This window comes from Rhea pennata, unplaced genomic scaffold, assembly GCF_028389875.1.
Source record: "Rhea pennata isolate bPtePen1 unplaced genomic scaffold, bPtePen1.pri scaffold_51, whole genome shotgun sequence".
NCBI classification, from domain to species: Eukaryota; Metazoa; Chordata; class Aves; order Rheiformes; family Rheidae; genus Rhea; species Rhea pennata.
Window position 1 is genome coordinate 338,968 of NW_026907687.1, and position 9,448 is coordinate 348,415.

Genomic DNA, 9,448 nt, shown 5'->3' on the forward strand with positions numbered 1-9,448 from the left:
AGCTCATGTCATCTGGGGGCTCAGTAGGTCATCACCATGGAGATGACATAGCTAGGGAGAGAGCAGACAGATTTCCCCTCATGTTCTGGAGAGTACTCACCTCCCCTCTCCACAGGTACTTTCCAAAGCTTGCTGATAAATCCTGCAGGTACATCTCCAGATGGTGCCAAACACTGTGAAATACTGAAAATGATGCACCAGAGAGGTCAAGTCTCAAAGATGAGATCAAAGTCACATGGCATTCAACATGACAGCACAACGCATGACCAGGTGCTGAGATGCTTTTTGTGAGCCTCAAAAATGGTTTCTGCTGTGGGTGGCTTTTTGTAGAATCGTAGAATGGTAAGGTTGGAAGGGACCCTCTGGACATCATCTAGTCCAACCCTCAGCATAGCCCCGTGTGGGGATTGAACCCACAACCTTGGCATTAGCAGCACCACGCTCTCACCAACTGAGCTAAACCTGCCCCCAGAGCAGAATACAGAACAATATGGGACAGGAGACAGCCCTCCTTCTTGAGGCACCAAAGCAGGCTCTTTGTTTCTAAAACTCCTCAATATGTTTTCTTGGTCTGCAGTACTGAAGATGGAGATGAAATGTCAGAAAAGAGCAAACATGGCCTTATCCATCCTCCAGAGGGCTTTACCTGTGGCACTGGTTCTTACCAGTTTCCAGAGCCGTGGCGGAGACAAGCTAGAAAATCTAGGGAAGCTTTCCTGTTCTTCATTAATTTTGCCCAGCTTTCCTTCTGATTGAGCCTGCAGAAACCAGTTCTCATCTCTGGACCTCCATTGTTCCTTGGACTTTTCCACATGACCTTGGAGCAGTGTTTCTCCCCTGGGTACAGTACCTGGCACCCTGCATCCCCCCTGGAGCCCTGCCTCTCCTAAGGGCCTGTACTGCCTTGGCACCCTGGATCTCTCACAACACCCTGGCTCTCTTGGGAGACTGTGCAGCCCTGGCTCCTTGAATCCCCCACATTTTTGACCCTGGGCTTCTCAGGACATGCCCACACACTGCAGCACTGCTGTCCAAATTCTGGTGCAGAGCCAGAAAGGCAGTGCTGTGCCTCCAGACCTCTATTTTGGCTCACTCAGGTGTTTGTGAGTGATGAGCTCCCAGCTCTGCAGCTGCTGTAATTTGAGAACGACCCTACAACCAGCCTTCCTGCTCTTCCTCATCTTTGCATTGTTCCGGGGCAACTCTTCCAGAAGGGAGGCTCCACCCCCCTTCAATACTCTGAGAGATCACAGAATCAAAAATCAGAGTGGCTGAGCTAGGAAGGGACCTCTGGAGATCACACATTCCACCCCCCTTCCCCTTTCTCAAGAAGGGTCACCCAGAGCATGCTAGGTAGGATCGTCTCCAGGCTGGTTTTGAATATTTCCAGAAAAGGGACTCCACAACCTCTCTGGGCAACCTGTTCCAGTGCTCTGTCACCCTCACAGCAAAGAAATTCCTCCTCATTTTCAAGTGGAACTTCCTATGTTTCAGTTTATGCACATTGCCTCTTTTCTTGTCTCTTGGTGTCACTGAGAAGATTCCAGCCCCAACTCCTTCACACACCCCATAAGGTATTTATAGTCACTGATAAGATCCCCCCTCAATCTTCTCTTCTCCAGGCCAAGCAGGCCCAACTATCACAGCCTTTCCTCACAGGAGAGGTGCTCCAACCCTCTGATCATCTTCATAGGCCTACGCTGGACTCTCTCCAGTAGCTCCATGTCTCTCTTGTATTGTGGAGCCCAGAACTGGATGTAGGACTCGAGATGAGGCCTCAGCAGGGCTGAGTAGAGGGGCAGGATCACCTTCCTCAACCTGGTAGCAATAGTCTTAGTAAGGCACCCCAGGATTCCATTGGCCTTTGGGCCAGAAGGGCACGTTGCTGTGCTGTGATGGAGCTTTCCAAGTCACTGCAAAAGGAAAGACTCATTTACTTCTTTGGATTACTTATTCAGCCCTTGGCACAGCCTACATGATGCTGTGAGCCCCAGCCCGGTACCTTCGGCCTTTGCTCTGTCTATTCTGTGTCTACCCAAAGTCTTCTGTAGGCAGCAGGGGCATGGGAAGTGTTGCTTTAGAGAGCTCACTTATGCTGTTTCACGTGGTGGAGCTGAAGGCCTGCTGGAGGCTAGTCTAGGATGTGGCCATGCCCCTCCTTCCATCCTGCTCCTGTTATCAGGGTCCAGGAAAGATCTGAGGAGAGCAATGGGTTTGGTGTGGGTGGGATGGGTTTCCCTCCACATTCCTGAGTCCTACAGAGGTTCCTCTGAGCACCCAAGAAAATCTATCTTCTCTATGGCCTCACATCAAAACTTTTTCAGACTTTTGTACAGAAACATAGCCAAGATACCCAAGAGCAGCACGGCCCACAGCAAGGCCTGGGACCCCCAGGAGCTGTGTTACTCTCCCTTCTATTTCCCATATGCCCTGATTAAATAGACAATTTTTTCACCGCCTTTCCTACTCACCAGCTGGACATTGTAACTTTCCATTTTTTGCAGGTTTCCTCCTTTACATACTCCTAGTCCATTCATATACCAAGCTGCTGCCATCTACTTCAGGGATTTTAAGGCTTGCTCCATCTTCCAGTAGTCTGTCCCTTGAGACAAATCTTTAATCTTGTTTCTATGTATTGCTTCCTATCTGTCCAAAAGATTTCTAGTAAGGCTGTTCCTTGCAGAAAGTGGACCTCATGTGAGGCAGCCTGTCCTTAGTATACTGTTGAGGAGTGTAATTATTTCCAATGAAAACACATCATGTTTTATTTTTAATTTATTTATGGAGGGGGAGAAAATTTTATGTTGATTTGTAGCTAGTTATCTAGGTAAAGCAGTTGGGAACTGGGGCATAAGAGCTGCAACACTCAGTTGCAGGCTTCAGTGGAATAAGATTAGCTTTTCACAAGAGTGATGTCAGTCCTAGGTGGTTGATGAGAGCAATGGTGGGGTTGGAGAGATGGGGAGGAAGATTGTCCTCCCAGGGTCTGACTTCCAGGACACTGCTTTTCCTACATGTCCTGACTTTCCTAGGAGACACTCTGGATGGATCTCAACAGGAGAATGTTGCTGTCACTTATTCTGATACCTGAAAAATAATAATCCTATAAAAACTCTTAAAAGTAGAAATACTTTTAATTAGGTAGCCTCTGATCCAGCCACCCTGAGGTCCTCATTAGCCCAGTCCTGGTTTATATCATCCTGGGGTGAGATAATGCTGAGGGGGAGGAGAGCAAGTAGGCTTGGAGAGTGCACAGACTAGAGCAGAGTCCTTGGTGTGATGTGCCTCCCAGTTATGCGGCATGTTTGGATGCAGACGGGATGGACTTTCCCTAAAGGCAGTGGTGGGATTCATTTGTTTGGGCACAGGCAGGAAACCTAAGATGCCCTGGGGCAGTTGTCCAGCAAGCACTCCAAAAGGGCTTGGTTTTCCTGTAGGTCTCATGCTGTATCTGCTAGAAACATGCAGTTGTGCCTGACAGCACAGGCATCTGACATGGCCCTGCCAGCCTTGTTTCTGTCACTGAATCAAGTGTCTTCCCTGAACTACACTAACAGCATGAAAAGTAGGGATCTGCCCTTGTCTCAGCTTCATAGTGAGTGGAGCTCTAGTGGTATCAGAAGACATCCAGTGTCATTTGAGATGGCGAAGAAAATTCCCCACCCGATCCCCACCTGATGCTCTAGAAGGAGGCAGGTGTCACTGTCACTCTGTCAGAGCAAGCAGACGCTGGCACATGCCTTGGACCACCTTTGTCTCTTCCAACATCACTAGGAGTTTGTGTGTGGGCAACTGACTTGCACCCTCCATCTCCAGTGATTTCAACAGGAGTTGAGGCAAGAAGCTCATGTGCAGACATCTCTGTTGTGCTCGCTTCAGCTTAGGCAAGAAGATTCTCAGCTCACATGTGTCAGTGGACTTCACAGGAAGCATCTTAATGACACTCCAGCACAGGGGTTTCTAAATGAGTATGCATTGCCCAGGCTGACTCATCTGAATCAATACCTGAAACATGGGTAAATGAACTTCCTTCTTGCCCCTTTCTAGTGCTGACTAGTTGAGAAATGGGAATAGGGGCTTCCAGAGTGGGACATTTCCACCTCTTACAGATAATCATCCTCTGAGGAGACAAACTTCAATGCCAGTCTTCCTTCAGTGCAAAGAGAGGGGCCATTGGTTGGTGATGATTTTAATCTACTTCATGGATCATGTTCGAAGAGGAGGGAACCCAAGGGACATAAAAATTCATGACTTCTGCTGGGCCTCTGCTCCTGAGCAAAGACAGGCACCAGGGACAGAGGGAGCACATGGAAATTTGGCGGCACTGCTGAGAGACAGCTGTGTGCAGGAGCAGCTCCTCTGCAAAGATCAGAAGGGCTCTGGGCACTGCCTGGACATGCTGCTGATATGAGATGAGACAAGGCACAGTGAAGTGAAAGGCAGTGTGGAGTGGGAGGACAGAGGAGAGCTCCTTGTGGGAGAAATTTCCTCAGCCCCTGACACAGTAAGTCTCTGGCTGTAGGGCAATACTACTGAGGTTCTTGGAGGGGTCTTCCAAACCCAGCTCAAACCATGGCTGATACAGGATTTTTAATGATCTTTTTTTCCGGAGTATCCAGGACAAAGCAGGAAGAAGGAGATGCTTCAGAACAGGGATTTGCCTCCAGACCATCACAGGGACAGGGTACCCTGCTTCCTTCTTCCAGGGATACTGCAGTGGTGTGCTGCTCGGGCATGTACCCAGGTCTGTGCAGGGCAGTGATTCAGAGCAGCATCCCTACACCCCAAGGTGCTCTGTAACCAGGGTGGTGACTCTGCCACCTGTGAGGGTCAGCACTCAGGCTGCCTGGGCAACTCCCAATGGTGCTGCAGGGAGAAGCTCTGAGTGAGAGGACTGACTCTGGCCCAGGCAGGTTCATTTTCCCTTTGAGAGGGTGCTCCATGGGTCAAGGCTGCTCAGAGCTCCAATTCATGTACAGGACATGTCTGGGAGGTCTTGTCAAAAGGAAGACCAAGAGAATGGCTACTTGAAAGAGAAGGCGCTTTCCTTCTGGTCTCTGTGCTTTCAGTTTTCTCCCTAATTCTGGCAGGGAGAGGAAAGGTGAGTTTTCTGTTTTGGCAAGGAAGTGGGACTCACAGGAGTTCACACACAGAGATCAGTAGTTGTGTGAGAAGCTCAGCAAACCCCTTCAACCCTAACCTTAGCCTACAGCCAGCATCACCATCACCCTTGTGGCCTCCTTGGGATTTATATGACCTGCTCCTTATGAGCTGCATGTGCAGACATGCCTCTGAACAGAGCACGGTCCCAGGAGGTTTCCGTAGAACTGCGCACACGGAGGGTGGGATGGGGTCTGTGAGCACTGACAGGGAAAAGATGTTGGGACAGAGAAGTGGACTGCTCCTCAGGCAGCAGAGATGGGCGGGGAATGCGCGGGAACTACTAACAAAATATTCATGGTGGGATGGATTTGGGCAAGTCATGGTCAGTCGCTCCAGTACAAACACATTCCACTGAGCAAGTCCCCCCTATTTCTTCTCCCACCCAGCAAAGCCTCTGCCCTGACAGACGTGGAGTCTAGGCCATGAACTAGCTCCTCTGCAGCTAGACCTCTGCTAGAGGAGAAGGTCTGCTCTCCTGGAAAGGGATCTTTTAATGCTGCCTGACAAAGAGGCTGAGAGTGACTGCTCTGTGGTATCACCATCTGCCAAGTGGCATGCCCAGCTGGGTAAGCTGAAGGCTTTCCCAAGATCCCCCTCTCTGTCTCTCTCCTTGCCTCCCTTGGCAGCAGGATCATGGTGCTGCTCCTTGTTTCCTCTCTGGTCTGTGCAGCTCCTGCTCTTCTCTCAGGCTTTCTGGGATGGATGGGTTTTCAGCTGCAGTTCAGACACCAACACTGTGAGTTGGGCAACAGAGGCATCTGCATGGAAGTGAGGGCCCCACAGCCCCCTTTTAACCTGTGTGGCTCCAGAAATTTGGTTTCCTGGGTTGGGAAATTAGCTGATCTTCCCTTAAGTAGAACCCCTCTGTAGTCTTAATGGTTCTTTGACTGTTTCCCTGTGCTGTCCTGCCACGCTGCAAGCTGCTCTCCAGAAAGGCAGTGCTGTCCCGTAGCATCACTATGATATCTGAGAGACAAATGAAGAAGGTTCAGAGATGCTGGGAGCATGGAGACGGTGGCCAGAGGTTCTATATGGGCAAATGAAAAGAGCCCTGTGTGTCCTCGGTTAGAAGGGGAGTGTCTCAGGTGCCTGGAGAAAGGGAGGGAAGTCTGGAGACCTGCACTTTGAAACGAGACACCTCTGCTCTCATCAGGGTCTGGTTTCCCTTTAAGGCAATATATGAGTGCATATATCCACCAGCTCAAAGAGGTAAAAGCAAGGGACATTCTTGGGAACAAGACTGATAGACAGACTAGCTGTCCTCACTCTACAACAAGGGATGGTGAATCTGTTTTTCTCTGGACTCACAGTAGAAATGTCAAGGATTCCTACCTTTGAGGAATGCTCCCCAGGAGTGTAAAGAACGTGGAAAAGAAAATAAAAATATCCTTAAAACTCTGTTCCATAACCCTCATTCTTTACAATTTGGAGTGAAGGTGCTGAAAAGCCCTTCTACACAATCAGTGGATTTCACCTGACAAAAATTGTCAATATTAGAGCTAGTCACTTCCATTACTCCATTCGGGCTACTGTCTGTCTGACTCCTCTGGAGCCCATGGGCAGAGGCCTCTGTTCCTCACAGCATACTCACTTTTTTTTTTTCTTTTTTTCTTGAAATGTGTCTCCTAGATGTCTGTACCTCATATTTTTGCCCATCTAAAGTCTCCCTCCCTCTCCTCCCCAGCTCTGGATCTGGTGATGGCTGTTCTGTGCTCAGTGGTGCCTCCAACAGTGAACCCCCTCATCTACAGCATGAGGAACAAGGAACTCAAAGATGCCCTGAGGAAAATGATTATTAATGGATTAATGGATATTTTTCAGCAGTGGTAAAATTGCCATTGCGCTCCACAAATGGCTCCCACTGTGTCCTGGACTAGAAATGAGTGTTGTTTGTTCTCCTTGTATTATTGTTCTCGTTATTAGTAGTAGTGGTATTTGTTATCATGTTGTTGCACAAGTGCTTGTATTCATTCCACCTTTACTGAGAGTACTTGTAATGAGTTCAGAAGCAAAAATCTCATAATCAGGTAATGATCCCTTAGAGACTAATGACTGGATTTAGAATTTGCCCATCAGTGTCTGGTGGCAATGGAGGGGATGAATGGTCCTGGATTTACATACCCGGAGCATTCCACCTGTTAATGCACACTGTCTGGTGCCCTTCCTTCTCAAGGGCAAGCTGGAGCTTCCAGGAGAGCACAGGGGATCTCTTGGGACAGCATGTGCCTGGGGTGGGCAGTGAGTGGAGCCTCACTAAGGGAGAGGTCTTCCAAAGTGGAGTCACCTAAAGGTAAAGTGTTAAATCCAGGTATCTGTGCCCAAAGAAGGCCTCTGCAATCCCAGGAGAGACAGTGAGGACCTGGTTGGCATGGGGAAGGGAGATTGGACAGCGATTCATGTCACCTTCTGTGAAATACCAGAGGCAGAATCTAGAGGTGCACCTGGACACTACCAGCACCTTTGGAAATGCTCCATAGTCCCTCCAAGTACTTGCCATATCTGCATCCCCCTGGTTGGGTCTGCTTCCCACCTGGACCAGCACAACCAGGGCAGAGTTACCCTGTGGCCCCACATCCCCACTTCCTCTGCAGAGCAGCATCACCACTCAAGGCCTTGGAGGAGAACAGGGGAAGGGGATGTGGGAATAGCCAGTGAGATCAGAGGAGGGATTGGGAGAGATGAGAAGGAAGTAGAACTGGGCTTGAAAGTGTCTTGGAGAGAAAAACGCTGATATATAATTCAAAGAAAAACATGTTCAGAGTGTGGGCTCACTAAAGTGAGGTCAGGATGCAGAGCCAGAAGTCCTTTCTGTCCTGGCCCTCCACATGGCCTGGGAAGTGGCTGGAGAAGAATTAATGCTCCCTACCCTCCCAGGTCATAGCGCCATCATCCTTCCTGAAGGGTGGCACCAACATGAAGACTTGGACCCCTTGTGGGAGCTTGCATTGAAGGAAGCAGGGCCTAGGAGGCACATCAGCTTGCTGCTGTCCCTCAGGCCTTGTCCCCAGCACATGTCCTGGAGACAATCTGTTTCCGCCACCCCACATGCTGGTCCTTACCCCAGATGTCACCCCCAGACAAGGCTCCCTGCCCAACCGGAGGACTAGGCATCCAGCTATGAGCCCTGGGAGGATGAGCCCTCTCCTGAGTCTTTTGCAGGGCTGGCAGGGAGCATGCAGAGGAGGTCCTGGAGCCAAATCCTGGGCCTCTAGACCATCCTCCTCCCACGGGGGGCAAAAGCAGGGTGCCTCAGGGCAAAGGTCCAGCCCAGCTTTTTGTCACAAGAACAGAGAGGAGAAACTGTCCCAGGAACCTCCTTATAGATCCAGCCCTTCAGAGCAGCCATTTCCAGCACTGGCTATTCCCATAGATCTGTTGAGGGGTGATCTTTGGATGTGACCAGCTCAGTCTATGTTCTGGGCTCAGCACCTGCATGGGGGGAATGGTGATCTTGCCTGGCCTCTCTCTGGGCCCAGACCCAGCCAGCCCCAGAGCATGGCCATTCTGCTAGCCCCAGAGGCACAGAATCAGGGCTGGGGGCTAATGGGAGCCTGCTTGACAGGAGGGCCTTGGGGGACCATGCTGGGGAGATGTTTCCTCACCCCTGGCCACTCCCTGTCCTGTGCAGTGCAGCAGGGCTGTGCCAGTGCAGGATGGGGTGCAGATGGGAGCCATAACACTCCAGGAAACTCCCAATAGTCATGGAGGGGACTTAGCACTGCTGGTGGGGTTGGGGGACTTTAAGAGGCTGCAGCCACAGGCACTGTCTGCCAGGACTTCCAGACCAAGGACAGGTGATTGGTGCTGACCACTGCAGCTCACAGTGCCCCCTCTCTTGGGTCACCTTCCTCTCTCAGGAGCACAGCCAGGTGCACCAGTCCCTGCCTGGGTGTGGAGAGGAGCTACTGGAGGTCTTCTCATGCCTACTGATCCCAGCTGTGCCCACAGGCTCTGCCCTGGGTAAGGTGATGTCTCCATATACTCTCCTCTGAGACTAGGTAGGGACCTTCAGCACATAGCTCTGCTTGGAGATGGCCATCATGGCCTGCCTGCACGGTCCCAGGAGATTCCAGCAAGGCTGTGCTTGGAGGTGAGGCTGTGATTGTACTCACTCAAAGCAGATGGGATGGTCTGGCTGGGAGCCAAGGGGAAGAAAGGACCAGAGACAACAAGGGGAAGATGCAGTAAGGAAAATTTCAAATGAGTTGAACAGAAAAAGGAAGAACTAACTATGACAGCTGAGCAGCACTGGGGCAGGGGTGGATGGGGCAGGAGGCTTTTTAAC

General features: G+C 50.5%; 1 non-coding gene across 1 annotated transcript; it reads right to left on the reverse strand.

Annotated features, from left to right (window-relative positions):
- Positions 1-391: 391 nt before the first annotated feature.
- Positions 392-467, reverse strand: TRNAS-GCU (transfer RNA serine (anticodon GCU)). The gene has a single exon. It is a non-coding gene; the product is annotated as a tRNA-Ser (tRNA).
- Positions 468-9,448: the final 8,981 nt, after the last annotated feature.